Source organism: Hyperoodon ampullatus, assembly GCF_949752795.1.
Source record: "Hyperoodon ampullatus genome assembly, chromosome: 8".
Taxonomy (NCBI): Eukaryota; Metazoa; Chordata; class Mammalia; order Artiodactyla; family Ziphiidae; genus Hyperoodon; species Hyperoodon ampullatus.
The window spans coordinates 34,239,980-34,261,979 of NC_136921.1; the positions used below are offsets into that span (position 1 = coordinate 34,239,980).

General features: G+C 38.9%; 1 protein-coding gene across 1 annotated transcript in view; it reads right to left on the minus strand.

Moving 5' to 3' along the window:
- The window catches only part of BMPR2 (bone morphogenetic protein receptor type 2), a 187,915-nt gene that overhangs the window by 47,114 nt on the left and 118,801 nt on the right, over positions 1 to 22,000 (minus strand). The gene's annotated exons all lie outside the window — the stretch shown is intronic.

Genomic DNA, 22,000 nt, shown 5'->3' on the forward strand with positions numbered 1-22,000 from the left:
GTCAATCCCAATCACCCAATTCAGCACACCACCATCCCCACCCCACCGCAGTTTTCCCCCCTTTGGTGTCCATACGTATGTTCTCTACATCGGTGTCTCAATTTCTGCCCTGAAAACCGGTTCATCTGTACCATTTTTCTAGGTTCCACATACATGTGTTAATATACGATATTTGTTTTTCTCTTTCCGACTTGCTTAACTCTGTATGACAGTCTCTAGATCCATCCACGTCTCAACAAATGACTCAATTTAGTTCCTTTTCATCTCTGAGTAATACTCCATTTTATATATGTACCACAACTTCTTTATCCATAAGTCTGGCGATGGGCATTTAGGTTGCTTCCATGGCCTGGCTATTGTAAAATAGTGCTGCAATGAATATTGGGGTGCATGTGTCTTTTTGAAATATGGTTTTCTCTGGGTATATGCCCAGTAGTGGGAATGCTGGGTCATATGGTAGTTCTATTTTTAGTTTTTTAAGGAAGCTCCATGCTGTTCTCCATAGTGGCTGAATCAGGTTACATTCCCAACAATAGTGCAAGAGGGTTCCCTTTTCTCCACACCCTCTCCAACATTTGTTGTTTGTAGATTTTCTGATGATGCCCATTCTAACTGGTGTGAGGTGATACCTCATAGTTTTCATGTGCATTTCTCTAATAATTAGTGATGTTGAGCAGCTTTTCATGTGCTTCTTGGCCATCTGTATGTATTCTTTGGAGATATGTGTATTTAGGTCTTTTGCTCATTTTGGATTTGGTTGTTTGTTTTTTAAAAATTGAGATGCATGAGCTATTTATATATTTTGGAGATTAATCCTTTGTCCGCTGATTCGTTTGCAAATACTTTCTGCCCTTCTGAGGGTTGTCTTTTCGTCTTGTTTAAGGTTTCCTTTGCTGTGCAAAAGCTTTGAAGTTTCATTAGGTCCCAGTTGTTTATTTTTGTTTTTATTTCCATGACTCTAGGAGGTGGATCAAAAAAGATCTTGCTGTGATTAATGTCAAAGACTGTTCTTCCTATGTTTTCCTCTGAGAGTTTTATAGTGTCCAGTCTCACATTTAGGTCTCGAATCCGTTTTGAGTTTATTTTTGTGTATGGTGTTAGAGAGTGTTCCAATTACATTCTTTTTACATGTAGCTGTCCAGTTTTCCCAGCACCACTTATTGAAGAGACTGTCTTTTCTCCACTGTATATCCTTACCTCCTTTGTCATAGATTAGTTGACCACAGGTGCATGGGTTTATCTCTGGGCTTTCTATCTTGTTCCATTGATCTATGACTCTGTTTTTGTGCCAGTACCATATTGTCTTGATAACTGTAGCTTTGTACTATAGTCTGAAGTCAGGCAGCCTGATTCCTCCAGCTCCATTTTTATCCCTCAAGACAGCTTTGGCCATTCGGGGTCTTTTGTGTCTCCATACAAATTTTAAGATTTTTTGTTCTAGTTCCATAAAAAATACCATGGTAATTTGACAGGGAGTACATTGCATCTGTAGATTGCTTTGGATGCTACAGTCAGTTCCACAATGTTGATTCTTTCAATACAAGAACATGATATATCTCTCCATCTGTTGGTATCATCTTTAATTTCTTTCATCAGTGTCTTATAGTTTTCTGCATACAGGTCGTTTGTCTCCCTAGGTAAGTTTATTCCTAGGTATTTTATTCTTTTTGTTGCAATGGTAAATGGGAGTGTTTCCTTAATTTCTCTTTCAGATTTTTCATCATTAGTGTATAGAAATGCAGGAGATTTCTGTGCTTTAATTTTGTATCCTGGAACTTTACCAAATTCATTGATTAGCTCTAGTAGTTCTCTGGTGGCATTCTTACGATTCTCTATGTATAGTATCATGTCATCTGCAAACAGTAACAGTTCTACTTCTTTTCCAATTTGGATTCCTTTCATTTCTTTTTCTTCTCTGATTGCCGTGGCTCAGACTTTCGAAACTGTGTTGAATAATAACGGTGAGAGTGCACATCCTTGTCTTCTTCCTGATGTTAGAGGAAATGCTTTCAGTTTTTCACCATTGAGAATGATATTTACTGTGGGTTTGTCATATATGGCCTTTATTATGTTGAGGTAGGTTCCCTCTATGCCCACTTTCTGGAGAGTTTTTATCATAAATGGGTGTTGAATTTTGTCAAAAGCTTTTTCTGCATCTATTGAGATGATCATATGGCTATTATTCTTCAATTTGTTAATATGGTGTATCACATGGATTGATTTGCATATACTGAAGAATCCTTACATCCCTGGGATAAATCCCACTTGATCATGGTGTATGATCCTTTTAATGTGTTGTTGGATTCTGTTTGCTAGTATTTTGTTGAGGATTTTTGCATCTATATTAATCAGTGATATTGGTTTGTAATTTTCTTTTTTGTAGTATCTTTGTCTGGTTTTGGTATCAGGGTGATGGTGGCCTCATAGAATAAGTTTGGGAGTGTTCCTTCCTCTGCAATTTTTTGGAAGAGTTTGAGAAGGATGGGTGTTAGCTCTTCTCTAAATGTTTGATAGAATTCACCTGTGAAGCCATCTGGTCCTGGACTTTTGTTTGCTGGAAGATTTATTTATTTATTTATTTATTTTGCGGTACACGGGCCTCTCACCGTTGTGGCCTCTACCGTTGCGGAGCACAGGCTCCGGACGCACAGGCTCAGCAGCCATGGATCACGGGCCCAGCCGCTCCGCGGCATGCGGAATCCTCCCGGACCAGGGCACGAACCCGCGTCCCCTGCATCGGCAGGCGGACTCTCAACCACTGTGCCACCAGGGAAGCCTGTTGGAAGATTTTTCATGACAGTTTCAATTTCAGTGCTTGTGATTGGTCTGTTCATATTTTCTATTTCTTACTGGTTCAGTCTTGGAAGGTTATACCTTTCTAAGAATTTGGCCATTTCTTCCAGGTTGCCCATTTTATTGGCATAGTGTTGCTTGTAGTAGTCTCTTGGGATGCTTTGTATTTCTGCGGTGTCTGTTGTAACTTCTCCGTTTTCATTTCTAATTTTATTGATTTGAGTCCTCTCCCTCTTTTTCATCAGGAGTCTGGCTAATGGCTTATCAATTTTGTTTGTCTTATCAAAGAACCAGCTTTTAGTTTTATCGATCTTTTCTGTTGTTTTCTTTATTTCTATTTCATTTATTTCTGCTCTGATTTTTATGATTTGTTTCCTTCTGCTAACACTGGGTTTTGTTTGTTCTTCTTTCTCTAGTTCCTTTAGGTGTAAGGTTACATTATTTATTTGAGATTTTTCCTGTTTCTTGAGGTAGGCTTGTATAGCTATAAACTTCTCTCTTAGAACTGCTTTTGCTGCATCCCATAGGTTTTGGATCGTCATGTTTTCATTGTCATTTGCCTCCAGGCATTTTTTGATTTCCTGTTTGATTTCTTCAGTGATCTCTTGGTTATTTAGTAACATACTGTTTAGCCTCCATGTGTTAGTGTTTTCTACATTTTTTCCCCTGTAATTCATTTCTAATCTCATAGCGTTATGGTCAGAAAAGATGCTTGATATGATTTCAATTTTGTTAAATTTACTGAGGCTTGATTTGTGACCCAAGATGTGATCTATCCTGGAGAATGTTCCATGAGCACTCGAGAAGAAAGTGTAATCTGCTGGTTTTGGACGGAATGTCCTATAAATATCAATAAATCTATATGGTCTACTGTGTCATTTAAAGCTTCTGTTCCCTTTTTAATTTTCATTTAGGATGATCTGTCCATTGGTGTAAGTGAGGTGTTAAAGTCCTCCACTATTACTGTGTTACTGTTGCTTTCCTCTTTTTTTTTTTTTTTTTGTGGTACGCGGGTTTCTCACTGCTGCGGCTTCTCCCGTTGCGGAGCACAGGCTCCGGACGCGCAGGCTCAGCGGCCATGGCTCACAGGCCCAGCCGCTCCACGGCACGTGGGATCCTCCCGGACTGGGGCACGAACCCATGTCCCCTGCATCGGCAGGCGGGCTCCAAACCACTGCGCCACCAGGGAGGCCCCTGCTTTCCTCTTTTATAGCTGTTAGCACTTGCCTTATGTATTGACGTGCTCGTATGTTGGGTGCATATATATTTGTAATTTTTATTTCTTCTTCTTGGATTGATCCCTTGATCATTATGTAGTGTCCTTCCTTGTCTCTTGTAACATTCTTTAAAGTCTGTTTTATCTGATATGTATTGCTACTCCAGCTTTCTTTTGATTTCCATTTGCATGGAATATCTTTTTTGATCCCCTCACTTTCAGTCTGAATGTGTCCCTAGGTCTGAAGTCGGTCTCTTGGAGACAGCATATAGATGGGTCTTGTTTTTGTATCCATTCAGCAAGCCTGTGTCTTTTGGTTGGGGCATTTAATCCATTCACGTTTAAGGTAATTATCCATATGTATGTTCCTATGACCATTTTCTTAATTGTTTTGGGTTTGTTTTTGTAGGTCCTTTTCTTCTCTTGTGTTTCCCACTTAGAGAAATTCCTTTAGCATTTGTTGTAGAGCTGGTTTGGTGGTGCTGAATTCTCTTAGCTTCTGCTTGTCTGTAATGCTTTTGATTTCTCCATCAAATCTGAATGAGATCCTTGCCGGGTAGAGTAATCATGGTTGTAGGTTCTTCCCTTTCATCACTTTCATATCATGCCACTCCCTTCTGGCTTGTAGAGTTTCTGCTGAGAAATCAGCTGTTAACCTTATGAGAGTTCCCTTGTATGTTATTTGTCCTTTTTCCCTTGCTGCTTTCAATAATTTTTCTTTGTCTTTAGTTTTTGCCAATTTGATTACTATGTGTCTCGGCATGTTTCTCCTTGGGTTTAATCTGCATGGGACTCTGTGCACTTCCTGGACTTGGGTGGCTATTTCCTTTCCCATGTTAGGGATGTTTTGGACTATAATCTCTTCAGATATTTTCTATGGTCCTTTCTCTCTCTCTTCTCCTTCTGGGACCCCTATAAGGCGAATGTTGTTGCGTTGAATTTTGTCCCAGAGGTCTCTTAGGCTGTCTTCATTTCTTTTCATTCTTTTTTGTTTATTCTCTTCGGCAGCAGGGAATTCCACCATTCTGTCTTCCAGGTCACTTATCCGTTCTTCTGCCTCAGTTATTCTGCTGTTGATTCCTTCTAGTGTAGTTTTCATTTCAGTTATTGTATTGTTCATCTCTGTTTGTTTGTTCTTTAATTCGTCTAGGTGTTTGTTATACATTTCTTGCATCTTTTCGATCTTTGCCTCCATTCTTTTTCTGAGGTCCTGGATCATCTTCACTATCATTATTCTGAATTCTTTTTCTGGAAGGTTGCCTATCTCCACTTCATTTAGTTGTTTTTCTGGGGTTTTATCTTGTTCCTTCATCTGGCACATAGCCCTCTGCCTTTTCATCTTGTCTATCTTTCTGTGAACGTGTTTTTTTTTCCACAGGCTGCAAGATTGTAGTTCTTCTTGCTTTTGCTGTATGCCCTCTGGTACAACTTCTTTGCAAACAGTTTAGCTCTATCTCCTATGGTTAAGCAATTCTACTCTTAGGTATAGACTTTGGAGAAACACACGCACATGTGTACCAGGACATACATTCATGAATGTTCATAGTTGAATTATTCTCCATATACAAAAATTAGAAACAACCCAAATGTCTATCATCAAGAGAATGGACAAGTAAATTGTGGTATATACATACAATGGAATACTATGCAGCAGTGTGGAAATGACTTGCATTCATTATATTAAAAACAAACAAACAAATATGCCAGAAGTACTACAGCTTTCTCAGTAACACAAACAAATCTGAAAACATCTTGTTGGGTGAAGGAAGCAAGACACAAAAGAAGAGGCTATGAATTAATTTATATAAAGTTTAAAAACTGGAAAAATTTAACTATATTAAACTCTTGGGCATATATCAGAAGATAGAGAAACTAAAGAAAGATTACAGAAAAAATTATGGAAATCAAGGAAATGATTATCATAAGAGGCAGAGTAACAGCTATCCTGAAAAGGGGGAAAAATGAGTTGTGATTAGGAAGAGACATAACACAGGGGTCATCTGGGATGTTCTTCTGGATTTGGGTTTGATGATGCTTTATATTGAACTGTATATTTTCTATAAGATATGTTTTACTATAAAATACTTAGGCCCAGAATAAAAAGACTAGAAGGAAATGCACTGAAATGTTAGCAAAGGTTTTGAGCAATTTTTATATATGTATTTTCTAAATATTCTACAATAAATATGGATTATTTTTTATTTTAAGCACCAGAAAACCCAACAACCATCATTTTAAAAGAACTCACTGCTTGTACTCTAGGAGTCACAATGTAGTACCAGTTTTCATGTACGAAAACTTCCCTCTTTACTGGCTGCGTACAAAATGTTCCTGCTTTACTATCATAAGGAATTATCCTCTAACATCTTATTTTTGGTATCCCAGTTTCTCTGAATGTCTGAGTTTAGAAATGCTAGTATCTGATACATAAGATTTACTGCACAAACAAAAATTCTCCTTAACCCCTACTATTAACCACCACTATTAACTGCCACTATTGTATAGTGCCAAACTATATAATAAAATGATAGTTTTCAACTTATTTTCCTTTGTCTACAAAATATAAACATACAATGAACTACAGAATAAGGGGAGGGGAACAAAGCCATTTAAAAGATATTCTTAAGTACAGTTAAAGTGTTCTGCATAACTGTGAGCTGTTGAAAAATCATTGAGGCAGATAGATCAGCCTGATATGAAACCAAAAGTTCTGGGATGGTGTTCATGAGGACAAATTTGGCATTCCTTATGAAGCCAACAAGAATACTGCAAAAAGCAGATTCTATAAGGAATAAATGCAGTTGTAAATCAAAGAATGTTCCTCACAACTGTATGTCTGTTCAAACAGCATCCTATGCAGCATTATCTATAAGAAAATGACATTTCCAGATTACAAAGCAATGGTTAGCATCAAAAACATATAATTAGGTAGGTTTTCTTCTGCAAAAGATCCACATTTTATTTAGCAAAATTAATAAACATGGTAGTATCTTTAAAATAAATAATGGAATCAAATGCTTTATGGATGGCACTGATAAAAACAGAGGAACCAACAAGCTAAATAAAAAGCCACCTTCTTCTGCAGTGGAATTCAACAGATTTTGTAGTCATTATATGTTCTTTTACTACCAAAAGAAAACCTGAAATAGCTGAGAAGATGATAAGAGCTATACCCAGTCTTAAAAATGGTAGTTGATGGGCTTCCTGGCAGCACACTGGTTAAGTATCCGCCTGCCATGCAGGGGACACGAGTTCGAGCCCTGAACCGGGAGGATCCCACATGCCACGGAGCAATTAAGCCCGTGTGCCACACTATTGAGCATGCGCTCTACAGCCCATGGGCCACAACTACTGAGCCTACATGCCACAACTACTGAAGCCCGTGCACCTAGAGCCTGTGCTCTGCAACAAGAGAAGCCACTGCAATGAGAAGCCCATGCACCACAATGAAGAGTAGTCCCTGCTCCCCGCAACTAGAGAAAGCCCGCAGGCAGCAATGAAGACCCAACACAGCCAAAAATAAATTAAAAAAAAAAAAGGTAGTTGAGCAATTAACAGAAGTTGTAGGGGGTGTAATTTAAACATGCTTCAAAAGAACATGGTTTTACCTGTAATAAAGGGCAAGTGATACCTTCTGTGTATGCCAGATGTAAAAAACCATGAGAAAAACTACCAGGATAGAAAGGTGAGGTACTATGTTGCACATCTGGCCTAAATGAAGACATTCTTAAATAGGAAACTCATGGCAGGCAGGGTCAAATTTGGATTCTCTAAACGAATGTTGAGGAGCTAGAACTTACAAGCTTTGAATAATCTTTAAGATGTAACATAAGGAAAGAGGTCTCTGCCCTTGACCTATCGCAACTATTTAGCTGTGTAGGAATAATCATGTGTATGTACCAGGAAAATCTCCTTGATTAGGAGATACTGCAGCTAGCTGGTTTCTGGAATATGTCGAATAACTGCATCAATCAACTAATGCGGGGGGGGGCGCCTTCAAGATGGCAGAGGAGTAAGACGTGGAGATCACCTTCCTCTCCACAAATACATCAAAACTACATCTACACGTGGAACAACTGCTACAGAACACCTACTGAATGCTGGCAGAAGACCTCAGACTTCCTGAAGGGCAAGAAACTCCCCATGTACCTGGGTAGGGCAAAAGAAAAAAGGAAAAACAGAGACAAAAGAATAGGAAGAGGACCTGCACCTGGGGGAAGGAGGTGTGAAGGAGGAAAGGTTTCCACACACTAGGAAGCCCCTTCACTGGTTGAGCCGGGGGCTGTGGGGGGGGTTGGTGGTGGGAAGCTTCAGGGCCACAGAGGATAGCGCAGCAACAGGGGTGCAGAGGGCAAAGCAGAGAGATTTCCACACAGAGGATCACTGACGATCACCTGCCGGGGCGGATGGGGGCTGGGAGGTGAGGCTCGGGCTTCGGAGGTCGGATCCCAGAGAAGGACTGCGGTTGGCTGCGTGAACACAGCTTGAAGGGGGCTAGTGCGGCACAGCTAGCTGGGAGGGATTCCGGGAAAAAGTCTGGAACTGCCTAAGAGGCAAGAGACCATTGTTTCTGGGTGCGCAAGGAGAGGGGATTCAGAGCACTGCCTAAATGAACTCCGGAGATGGGCATGAACCACGGCTATCAGCACGGACCCCAGAGACGGGCATGAAACACTAAGGCTGCTACTGCAGCCAGCAAGAAGCCTGTGTGCAAGCACAGGTCACTATCCACACCTCCCCTCCCGGAAGCCTGTGCAGCCAACGACTGCCAGGGTCCCATGATCCAGGGACAACTTCCCCAGGAGAACACATGGCATGCCTCAGGCTGTTGCAATGTCATGTTGGTCTCTGCCGCCGCAGGCTTACCCCACATTCTGTACCCCTCCCTCCATCCCCCACAACCTGAGTGAGCCAGAGCCCCCTAATCAGCTGCTACTTTAACCCTGTCTGGTCTGAGTGAAGAACAGATGCCCACAGGTGACCTACACACAGAGGCGAGGTCAAACCCAAAGCTGAAACCCAGGAGCTGTGTGAACAAGGAAAAGAAAGGAAAATCTCTCCCAGAGCCTCAGGAGAAGTGGATTAAATCTGAACAATCAACTTATGTAGCCTGCATCTTCGGAATACCTGAATAGACAATGAATCATCCCAAAACTGAGGGGGTGGACTTTGGGAGCAACTGTAGACTTGGGGTTCGCTTTCTGCATCTAATTTGTTTCTGGTTTTATGTTTAACTTAGTTTAGTATTTAGAGATTATTATCATTGGTAGATTTGTTTATTGATTTCGTTTCTCTCTTCCTTTTGTTTTAAATTATAGATGTATATAATGTTTTCCTTTTTCTCATTTTGTGAGTGTGTAAGTGTATGCTGCTTTGTGTGATTTTGTCTGTATAGCTTTGCTTTTGCCATTTGTCCTAGGGTTCTGACTGTCCTTTTTTTTTTTTTTTAGTATAGTTTTTAGCACTTCTTATCATTAGTGGATTTGGTTTTTGGTTTGGTTGCTCCCTTCTTTCTTTCTTTCTTTTTTTTTTTATTACTTTTTTTGGCAGTACGCGGGTGTCTCACTGTTGTGGGCACTGCCACCACAGGGCACAGGCTCCGGACGTGCAGGCTCAGTGGCCATGGCTCATGGGACCAGCTGCTCCGTGGCATGTGGGATCCTCCCGCACCGGGCCATGAACACATGTCCTCTGCATTGGCGGGCGGAACCCTCAACCACTGTGCCACCAGGGAAGCCCTTATTACTTTTTAAGTTTTTTATTTTTAATAATTTTTTTCTATTTCAATAACTTTATTTTATTTATTTATTTGTTTTTCTTTCTTTCTTTCTTCCTTTTTCTCCCTTTTCTTCTGAGCTGTGTGGCTGACAGGGTCTTGGTACTCTGGCCAGGTGTCAGGCCTGAGCCTCTGAGGTGGGTGAGCCGAGTTCATGATGTTGGTCCAACAGAGACCTCCCGGCCCCACATTATATCAAACGGCAAAAGCTCTCCCAGAGATCTCCATCTCAACGCCAAGATCCAGCTCCACTCAACGACCAGCAAGCTACAGTGCTGGACACCCTATGCCAAACAACTATCAAGACAGGAACAGAAACCCCACCATTAGCAGAGAGGCTGCCTAAAATCATAATAAGTTCACAGACAACCCAAAGCACACCACTGGAAGTCGTCCTGCCCACCAGAAAGACAAGATCCAGCCTGATCCACCAAAACACAGACACCAGTTGCCTCCACCAGAAAGCCTACACAAGCCACTGAAACAACCTTACCCGCTGGAAGCAGACACCAAAAACAACGGGAACTACGAAAGTGCAGCCTGCAAAATGCAGACCTCAAACACAGTAACTTAAGCAAAATGAGAAGAGAGAGAAATACACAGCAGATGAAGGATCAAGGTAAAAACCCACCAGACCAAACAACTGAAGAGGAAATAGGCAGTCTGCCTGGATGAGAATTCAGAGTAATGATAGTAAAGACGATCCAAAATCTTGGAAATAGGATGGAGAAAACACAGAAATGATTAACAAGGACCCAGAAGAACTAAAGAGCAAACAAACAATGATGAACAACATAATAAATGAAATTAAAAATACTCTACAAGGAATCAATAGCAGAATAACTGAGGCAGAAGAACGGATAACTGACCTGGAAGATAGAATAGTGGAAATAACTACCGCAGAGCAGAATAAAGAAAAAAGAATGAAAAGAATTTAGGACAATCCCAGAGACTTCTGGGACAACATTAAATGCACCAACATTCGAATTATAGGGGTCCCAGAAGAAGAAGAGAAAAAGAAATGGAGTGAGAAAATATTTGAAGAGATTATAGTTGAAAACTTCCCTAATATGTGTAAGGAAATAGTCAATCAAGTCCAGGAAGCACAAAGTCCCAGGCAGGATAAACCCAAGGAGAAACACGCCAAGACACATATTAATCAAACTATCAAAAATTAAATACAAGGAAAAAATATTAAAAGGAGCAAGGGAAAAACAACAAATAACATAGAAGGGAATCCCCATAAGGTTAAGAGCTGACCTTTCAGCAGAAACTCTGCAAGCCAGAAGAGAGTGGCAGGACATATTTAAAGTGATGAAAGGGAAAAACCTAAAACCAAGATTACTACACCAGAAAGGATCTCATTCCGATTCAACAGAGAAATTAAAACATTTACAGACAAGCAAAACCTAACAGAATTCAGCACCACCAATCCAGCTCTACAACAAATGCTAAAGAAACTTTTCTAGGCAGGAAACACAGCAGAAGGAAACGACCTACAATAACAAACCCAAAACAATTAAGAAAATGGTAATAGGAACATACATATCGATAACTGTCTTAAATGTAAATGGATTAGATGCTTCAACCAAAAGACACAGACTGGCTGAATGGATACAAAAACAAGACCCGTTTATATGCTGTCTACAAGAGACCCACTTCAGAGCTACGGATACACACAGACTGAAAGTGAGGGGATGAAAAAAGATATTCCATGCAAATGGAAATCAAAATAAAGCTGGAGTAGCAATTCTCATATCAGACAAAACAGACGTTAAAATAAAGACTACTGCAAGAGACAAAGAAGGACACTCTATAATGATCAAGGGATCAATCTAAGAAGAAGATATAACAATTGGAAATACTTATGCACCCAACACAGGAGCAGCTCAATACATAAGGCGAATGCTAACAGCTATAAAAAGGGAAATTGACAATCATAGTAGGAGACTTTAACACCCCACTTTCACCAATGGACAGATCATCCAAAATGAAACTAAATAAGGAAAGAAAAGCTTTAAATGATGCACTAAAGAACATGGACTTAACTGATTTTTATAGGATATTCCATACAAAAACAGCAGATTACACTTTCTTCTAAAGTGCTCATGAAACATTCTCCAGAATCGATCATATCTTGGGTCACAAATTAAGCCTTGGTAAATTTAAGAAAATTGAGATCGTATCAAGTATCTTTTCCGACCACAACGTTATTAGACTAGATATCAATTACGGGAAAAAATCTGTAAAAAATACAACACATGGAGGCTAAACAATACACACTACTCAATAACCAAGAGATCACTGAAGAAATTAAAAAATACCTAGAAACAAATGACAATGAAACACGACGACCCAAAACCTATGGGATGCAGCAAAAGCAGTTTTAAGAGGGAAGTTTATAGGAATACAACACTACCTCAAGAAACAAGAAGTATCTCAAATAAAAAACCTAACATTACACCTATAGCAATTAGAGAAATAAGAACAAAAAATCCCCAAAAGGAAGCAGAAGGAAAAAATCATAAAGACCAGATCAGAAATAAATGCAAAATGAATGAAGGAAATGACAGTTAAAACAATAAAACTAAAAGCTGGATTTTTGAGAAGATAAACAAAACTGATAAACCATTAGCCAGACTCATCAAGAAAAAAAGGGAGAAGACTCACATCAATAGAATTAGAAATGAAAAAGGAGAAGTAACAACTGACACTGCAGAAATACAAAGGATCATGAGAGATTACTACAAGCAACTCTATGCCAATAAAATGGACAACCTGGAAGAAATGGACAAACTCTTAGAAAAGCACAACCTTCTGAGAGTGAACCAGGAAGAAATAAAAAATATAAGCAGACCAAGCACAAGCACTGAAATTGAGACTGAGATTAAAAATCTTCCAACAAACAAAAGTCCAGGACCAGATGGCTTCACAGGCGAATTCTATCAAACATTTAGAGAAGAGCTAACACCTATCCTTCTCAAAATCTTCCAAAATATAGGAGAGGGAGGAACACTCCCCAACTCATTCTATGAGGACACCATCACGCTGATACCAAAACCAGACAAAGATGTCACAGAGAAAGAAAACTACAGGCCAATATCACTGATGAACATAGATGCAAAAATCATCAACAAAATACTAGCAAGTAGAATCCAACAGCACATTAAAAGGATCATACACCATGATAAAGTGGGGTTTATCCCAGTAATGCAAGGATTCTTCAAGAAACACAAATCAATCAATGTGATAAACCATGTTAACAAATTGAAGGAGAAAAACCATATGATCATTTCAATAGATGTAGAAAAAGCTTTCAACAAAATTAACACCCATTTTTGATAACAACCCTCCAGGGCTTCCCTGGTGGCGCAGTGGTGGAGAGTTCCCCTGCCAATGCAGGGGACATGGGTTTGTGCCCCGGTCCAGGAAGATCCCACAGGCTGCGGAGCGGCTAGCCCCGTGAGCCATGGCCGTTGAGCCTGCGCGTCGGGAGCCTGTGTTCCGCAACAGGGGAGGCCACAACAGTGAGAGGCCCATATACTGCAAAAAAAAACCCCAAAAAACCAAAACCTCCAGGAAGTAGGCATAGAGGGAACTTACCTCAACATAATAAAGGCCATATATGACAAACCCACAACCAACATCGTCCTCAATGGTGAAAAACTGAAACCATTTTCTCTAAGATCAGGAACAAGACAAGGTTGTCCACTCTCACTACTATTATTCAATAAAATTTTGGAAGTTTCAGCCACAGCAATCAGAGAGGAAAAAGAAATAAAAGGAATCCAAAACGGAGAAGAAGAAGTAAAACTGTCACTGTTTGCAGATGACATCATACTACACATAGAGAATCCTAAAGATGCTACCAGAAAACTACTAGAGCTAATCAATGAATTTAGTAAAGTAGCAGGATACAAAATTAATGCAAAGAAATCTGTTGCATTCCTATACACTAATGCTGAAAAATCTGAAAGAGATATTAAGGAAACATTCCCATTTACCACTGCAATAACAACAAAAAAATACCTAGGAATAAACCTACCTAAGGGGACAAAAGACCTGTATGCAGAAAACTATAAGACACTTATGAGAGAAATTAAAGTTGATACCAACAGATGGAGAGATATACCACATTCTTGGATTGGAAGAATCAACATTGTGAAAATGATTATACTACCCAAAGCAATCTACAGATTCAATGCAATCCCTATCAAACTACCAATGGTATTTTCACAGAACTAGAACAAAAAATTTCACAATTTGTATGGAAACACAAAAGACCCTGAATAGCCAAAGCAATCTTGAGAAAGAAAAAGGAGCTGGAGGAATCAGGCTCCCTGACTTCAGACTATATTACAAAGCTACAGTAATCAAGACAGCATGGTACTGGCACAGAGACAGAAATATAGATCAATGGAGCAAGACAGAAAGCCCACAGATAAACGCATGCACATATGGTCACCTTATGTTTGATAAACAGGCAAGAATACACAATGGAGAAAAGACAGCCTCTTCAATACGTGGTGCTGGGAAAACTGGACAGCTACATGTATAAGAATGATATTAGAACAATCCCTAACACCATACACAAAAATAAACTCAAAATGGATTAAGGACCTAAACGTAAGGCGAGACACTATAAAACTCTTAGAGGAAAGCATAGGCAGAACTCTCCATGACATAAATCACAGCAAGATCCTTTTTGACCCACCTCCTAGAGGAATGGAAATAAAAACAAAAATAAACAAATGGGACCTAATGAAACTTAAAAGCTTTTGTACAGCAAAGGGAACCATAACCAAGATGAAAAGACAACCCTCAGAAGGGGAGAAAATATTTGCAAATGAAGCAACTAACAAAGGATTAATCTGCAAAATATACAAGCAGCTCATGCAGCTCAATATAAGAAAAACAAACAACCCAATCCAAAAATGGGCAGAAGACCTAAACAGACATTTCTCCAAAGAAGATATACAGACTGCCAAGAAACACATGAAAGGATGCTCAACATCACTAATCATTAGAGAAATGCAAATCAAAACTACAACGAGGTAGCACCTCACACTGGTTATAATTGCCATCATCAAAAAATCTACAAACAATAACTGTTGGAGAGGGTATGGAGAAAAGGGAACCCTATTGCACTGTTGGTGGGAATGTAAATTGATACAGCCACCATGGAGAACAATATGGAGGTTCCTCAAAAAACTCAAAATAGGACTACCATATGACTCAGCAATCCCACTACTGGGCATATACCCTGAGAAAACCATAATTCAAGAAGCGTCATGTACCACAATGTTCATTGTAGCTCTATTTACAATAGCCAGGACATGGAGGCAACCTAAGTGTCCATCGACAGATGAATGGATAAAGAAGATGTGGCACATATATACAATGGACTATTACTCAGCCATAAAAAGAAACGAAATTGAGTTATTTGTAGTGAGGTGGATGGACCTAGAGACTGTCATACAGAGTGAAGTAAGTCACAAAGAGAACACATATACATGGAATGTAAAAAAGAAAAAAAAAAAGGTTCTGAAGAACCTAGGGGCAGGACAGGAATAAAGATGCAGATATACAGAATGGACTTGAGGACACGGGCAGGGGGAAGAGTAAGCTGGGACAAAGTGAGAGAATGGCATGGACATATACATACTACCAAAGGCAAAATAGATAGTTAGTGGGAAGCAGCTGCATAGCACAGGGAGATCAGCTCGGTGCTTTGTGTCCACCTAGAGGGGTGGGATAGGGAGGGTGGGAGGGAGACACAAGCGGCAGGAGATATGGAGATGTATGTATATGTATAGCTGATTCACTTTGTTATACAGCAGAAACTAATACACCATTGTAAAGCAATTATAGTCCAACAAAGATATTTAAAATAAATAAATACGATTGCAAAAAAATTTATGTACCTATAGTTTCTTAAATATACTTTATATTCCTAATTGAATTTTTTAGAAATATCTAAAGAACATATTCAAAACTAAGCTCCTTATTACCACCTATTGCAAAAAAGGGGCTATTTCCCTTGCCTATTAGTTCAACTGAGAAATGATAGTACAGAAGAGCAAAAAATGCTGGATAAAAGCCAATGAGTATCACAATTAAATACTTTAACTTAAAGCGTTTTATATAAAATGCTCTTTAAAGTACAATGTGTATTTTCTCTACCTTCTTAACCTAAATATACTGGAGCAAATATCTACATGACTGGGGTCATAATTTTGGATATCAATTAGCCTATGGTGATATTCTCCGGGGCTATTAAGGATTCTCAGACCTTTGAGTTTTTCTACATTATTGCAACTGATTTCCAATTTTTCCATCTCATCCTTTTCAATCTCTTCTGTTATCAATGTGCTTGCCTTAACGTTTTTATAATCTAGTTTGGGTTTTAAAAACAGACAGCCTAGGGCTTCCCTGGTGGCGCAGTGGTTGAGAGTCCGCCTGCTGATGCAGGGGACACGGGTTCGTGCCCCGGTCTGGGAAGATCCCACATGCTGCGGAGCGGCTAGGCCTGTGAGCCATGGTCGCTGAGCCTGTGTGTCCAGAGCCTGTGCTCCGCAACGGGAGAGGCCACAACAGTGAGAGCCCCGCGTACCGCAAAAAAAAAACAAAAACAAAAACAAAAGTAAGTTTTAAGAAAACAAACTTGTAAAAAAAACTAAGGGACTTCTATAAAAATAGAAAAATTTTAATAGAAAAATTTTGTAGCATCTATCTCAGCTGCTTATAGTGAAGACACTTCATCATTACAGATCTGGTACTACAGCAGTCCATAAAATTAGACATTATTACGCGTTCACTAAAATTCTAATTCCCAAACTTCCCTTTCAGAATTTGGTGTGAGAAACTGCTCAGGAAGTCAAAACAAATCTGCACTTCCATAGTGCAGGAGGGGAATGAATCCTGTCTGGTTGGCCTTTTTTTTTTAAATTTAAATTTTAATTTTTTGTTTATTTATTTTTGGCTGCGTTCTGTCTTCGCTTCTGCACACGGGCTTTCTCTAGTTGCGGCGAGCGGGGGCTGCTCTTGGTTGTAGTGTTCAGGCTTCTCATTGCGGTGGCTTCTCTTGTTGCGGAGCATGTGCTCTAGGCACATGGGCTTCAGTGGTTGTGGCTCGTGGGCTCTAGAGCGCAGGCTCAGTAGTTGTGGCGCACGGGCTTAGCTGCTCCGCAGCATGTGGGATCTTCCCAGACCCAGGATCGAACCCGCATCCCTGCATTGGCTGGTGGATTCTTAACCACTGTGCCACCAGGGGAGTCCTGGTTGGCCTTTATTGAAGACAGCAACCTGTGTGCTATCCATGCCAAATGTGTAACTATTATGCCAAGAGACAGTCAACTAGCATGCTACATGTGTGGAGAATGTACTTAATTAAGAATCCAGTATGACAGGAAACATTTCATTCTCAAAAAATAATTTTTTTCTTTCCTTCCTGTTATTATTAGTTCTGAATGTTAGACCTCCTCCCCCCACCCCACCACGGGGTCAAAAGGTATGATTTGGAGTAGAAGAATAAGGGACAGAAATTAGGTATTGGCAGTTTTTCTATTTTCATTTGTATGTCAATTTTTAATATAAACAAGGACACAGAAAGCATAAATGCAAGTCAAAATGTTTCAGTGAACAAGTTTCAGCAGTTCAACTTCATAACAACTATAAATAAACCTGTTAAATGTTTCTGAACAATGCCAGCATTTGGATTTTTTCAAAAACAAGTAAATTTCTTATTGACAGCAACTAAATGGTGTTTGTAGCATTTTTATTATACAGTAGATTCCACCCATTCACTATACTTTTCGGAGTTGTCACACATGCAGTAACATGTTTTTAATGTTGTCTGTTTGCTGTGCTGTTTCTATACGTTTGCTATTAAAATTAAACTATTAGAAAAAAAAGTGGTTATACTAGGTTAACTTCTAAAGTCCTTCTAATTCCAAAATTCTGTTTAAGTCTTCTAGTGTTTTCTGAAGGCTCAGCATTCTCTTTGCTTTTATTCTCAAATTCACAAAAGAAAATTCAACATAAATTTTACATAAAAGTATACATTAACCCAAAATCTGAAATATAAATTATTAATTCATATAATAGGGAAGAAAAAAGTGTTAAAATATTTTTAAACATTAAAAATCATGCTAATGGTTAAATATTTTAAGTGAAAAAGTTTTCAGTATATGTGTCACATGGTCTCAAAATATGAAATCCCTGAAAAACTGCCAAGAAAAATATTTCAGTATGTATATTCACATATGTGTGCAATAAAAGAGGCCTTTAACCAAAAAACTCCAAACTTTTGCTTTTTGTATCTTTTTTTTAAAAAGCATATATGCTATATATAAGCTATCCCTGAAATTGTTGTATTCTGCTAGTTCTAATAAACCCTCTTCTTCCTCCCTATCAGCTTTCTCAGTTAAATACTCAGCCAAATGTAAACACTGCTATGTATGCCTGTGTGCAATGTCTGGGCTTGTACAAGCAAGCACTTCCTGAATGCAGAACTGACAGGGAACCGCTGTCTGCCTCATTGGAGCCTGGGATGTTTCTGTTTACAAATCCTGGAGCCAGGCAGGGGCCACTACTGGAGGCGTGCTGTCTGCTTCCTTGCTACACTCAGCCTTTGTCTGGGTCTGTGTCAGAGAAAGAACAACATTGTTGCATGTGCTGCAAACAACAAAGGAAATCTTAAACATAACACACACTGGTTATGTTGGCTCCTTAATCTTTTAAAACTCTGTGTGAAAAGGCAAATTAGGGATTAAGTTAAAAAAAATTTTTTTAAGAGTGTGCTTTTCATAAAAGCAGAGAAAAACACTTAAATCAAACAATTAATGTAGTCGGAGCTAAATGAATTCCATAGCAAAATGATTCAGATTGTTAAATACGATTTCAGTAATGATGATATATTATGCAGCACAGTGTTTTGAACAAATATTTTTACAAAGAGTAAACAATGTTGACTTATTTTAATTATTATGTTTGGAATGGTAACTATACAATAATCATAATCAAATTAATGTTTATGTTTAATGTCCCAAAAACAAATTGAGAGGAGGCAGATTTCTTGTTTTTTTTCCTCCAAGATGGTATTTAATACTGAACATTTAAGACTATTTTAAATTTAACTTTCCTTGTTAATCACTGTAAACAGACCTAGCCTGTAAGAAACAAACACAACAAATAACAACAATAAACAAAAATATTTCATATTCTGCTGAGTCCAGGCCGTTTATGACTGAATTATAAAAGGAATAGCAGAAAACTAAAGGGAAAGAGAGAAAGAGATACAAACTGCGTTTATCCCCCTTCCCCAAAATAAGTTTGAGAAGAAAACACAGGAAAGATAATCAGTGCCTATCAATCTTAACTTCTAACTATGTATTTAAATTTTTAATGTCTTTAAAATAGCTGCTTTGTGATTAAGAAGACTGAATTTCAGCATTTTGTTTCTCTTATCAAAGAATGCATTAAAAATAAAGTTAATTATATTTCACTGGAATAAAGTCATTAAATAAGAAGCTTAAAAATAGAATGTAAGTAAATAGGTTAAGAATTTTTAGTAAATAGAAGAAAATACAAGATAAAGATTAATCTGCAGACTATGCTACCTTTAAAAAATAACATAAAAGTATAAAGAAAACATCATTAGATATGTTCTCAAAATATTTTTGGTATAATTCTACCAGGCCTTAATTGTCGCTATTTTGCTGAGATTTTATTTTTTACCTTTATATATAGATATGATAAAACAAAAGTGTTACTGCATGCAACAGCTTTTGAAAATAATTATTTCATACTCCTTAAAAATCATCAATAACCTAACTCAGTAAGAAAAGTCAATTTGAGCCTAAGTTAACATTAGGAAAACAGAAATCTAATCACTGCAATATTCATTATGTAAAACAAAACAAATTAAAATAAAAATTCTCACAATACAGAATCATATCAAAAAGTCAGACTGACTAAGAGATACTTAGTCAATTCTTCTAACTGGTATATAAATGATACTTCTAAATCCAGAATTCATACTAAGGACCCCTCAGAAAATGACCGTGAAATAATTTAACTATAAAAGTGGAAGTTACATCTTCCAGTCTTTGCCGACTAGACAACAAAATATAAATTGCATTGTACAGATAAATCCCGCCCCCTCTGATGTTCTCTTCATTATGACAGTAACTTGTGCCCACTCGAATAAGGAAAGCAAGATAAACATGTAGAGAAAAATTATCTTTTTTCTATTAAATTTGTTTGCCTGTTTTCTAGTTTTTCCCATAATTGTCTTCCTTATTTTAAACCACTTTTTATTACAAAACATAACCCACATACACAAAAGTGTTTATAATACAAATGCAGTGTTCCATAAATTACTATGAAGTAAACACTCATGTAGCTACCACCTAGGCCAAGAAACAGAACATCTAGGTTCCCCAAAACCCTACCTGCTCCTTCTGGGTCATAACAGCCTTTCTTTTCATCAAAAAAAGACACTATCCTAACTTTTGTGGTAATCATTTCCTTGCTTTTCTTAATAGTATTACATTCTCTATCTGATTAGTTTTGCCCATTTCTGAATTTTATATAAATAGAATTTTTGTGCCTTGGATCTGTTATTCAATAATGTTTTCAAGATTTAACCGTGCTGTTATGAGCAGATAAAATTCATTCAGGGTTGCTTTTCTATATAACAAGTTATTTTTCTTTGTAACGAGTCTGGAACTTATTATAATAATAATTAAAAGACCACTGTAGGTAATCCCTATTAAGCATCATAGAAACATTACACGTCCTGGGACTTCCCTGGTGGTCCAGAGGTTAAGAATCCGCCTTCCAATGCAGGGGGGCCGGGTTCGACCCCTTGTTGGGGAACTAAGATCTCACATGCCAAGGGACAACTAAGGCTGCGTGCCGCAACTACTGAGCACACACTCTCTCTGGAGCCCGCATGCCACAACTAGAGAGCCCATGCACCGCAGCGAAGACCTGATGTAGCCAAAAAAATAAAGAAGAAAAACAAAGAAAAGAAACATTTCACATCTATATACATTTAGTTTTCCAATTTTATTTAGTACTTTTTTTGTTAAAGAGCTGGGCTTTTTCTTGGAATTTCATTTATTTATTTATTTCATTTACTTATTTTTGGCTGTGTTGGGTCTTCGTTGCTGCGCGCAGGCTTTCTCTAGTTGCAACGAGCAGGGGCTACTCTTTGTTGAGGTGCGCAGGCTTCTCATTGCGGTGGCCTCTCTTGTTGGGGAGCACAGGTTCTAGGCACGCGGGCTTCAGTAGTTGTGGCACGTGGGTTCAGTAGTTGTGGCTCGCAGGCTCTAGAGCGCAGGCTCAGTAGTTGCGGTGCACGGGCTTAGTTGCTTTGCGGCATGTGGGATCCTCCTGGGCCAGGGCTCAAACCCATGTCCCCTGCATTGGCAGGTGGACTCTTAACCACTGTGCCACCAGGGAAGCCCTAGTACTTTTTTTTTTTTTTTTTTTTTTGTGGTACGCGGGCCTCTCACTGTTGTGGCCTCTCCTGTTGCGGAGCACAGGCTCCGGACGCACAGGCTCAGCGGCCATGGCTCACGGGCCCAGCCACTCCGCGGCATGTGGGATCTTCCCAGACCGGGGCACGAACCCGTGTCCCCTGCATCGGCAGGTGGACTCTCAACCACTGCGCCACCAGGGAAGCCCCCTAGTACTTTTAAAGTATCCAATTTTGTTGGCAAGAGAAAAATATTAAACAAAGCAGACAAATGAAAAGGCTGCACATTCTCTCACCGTTTCTAATGTTTTGGCAGCAGAGGCAGTAGTAGTAACCAGAAAGGCCAGAGTTAATAAAAGATACACTAGAGAAGAACAGAGCAGAAAGAAAAGCTTGGAGATTAAGAGATAGGATAGAGGAAAACATGCTTTACTGGACAGGGCTTTATATAATTAGCACCATTCAGAAAACCATCCTTAATAAACCACTGAAATCCTTAACTTACCTATTCCATAGTTCTCAGACTATTTCCTCATCCCCTACCCTGAAAGCACCTACCTTATTGTACTTGACAATTCTTTAAAACAGACCTTCAAACATGCACATCTGGTCTTCCATGAAAAGATCATCAGATCATCCATCATTGATTATTCTCACTCAAAACTGTTCATAAATATTTCCTCATTTCCTACAAACCCCACTCCTCAGACAGTGAGAGAACGGTGGTAAA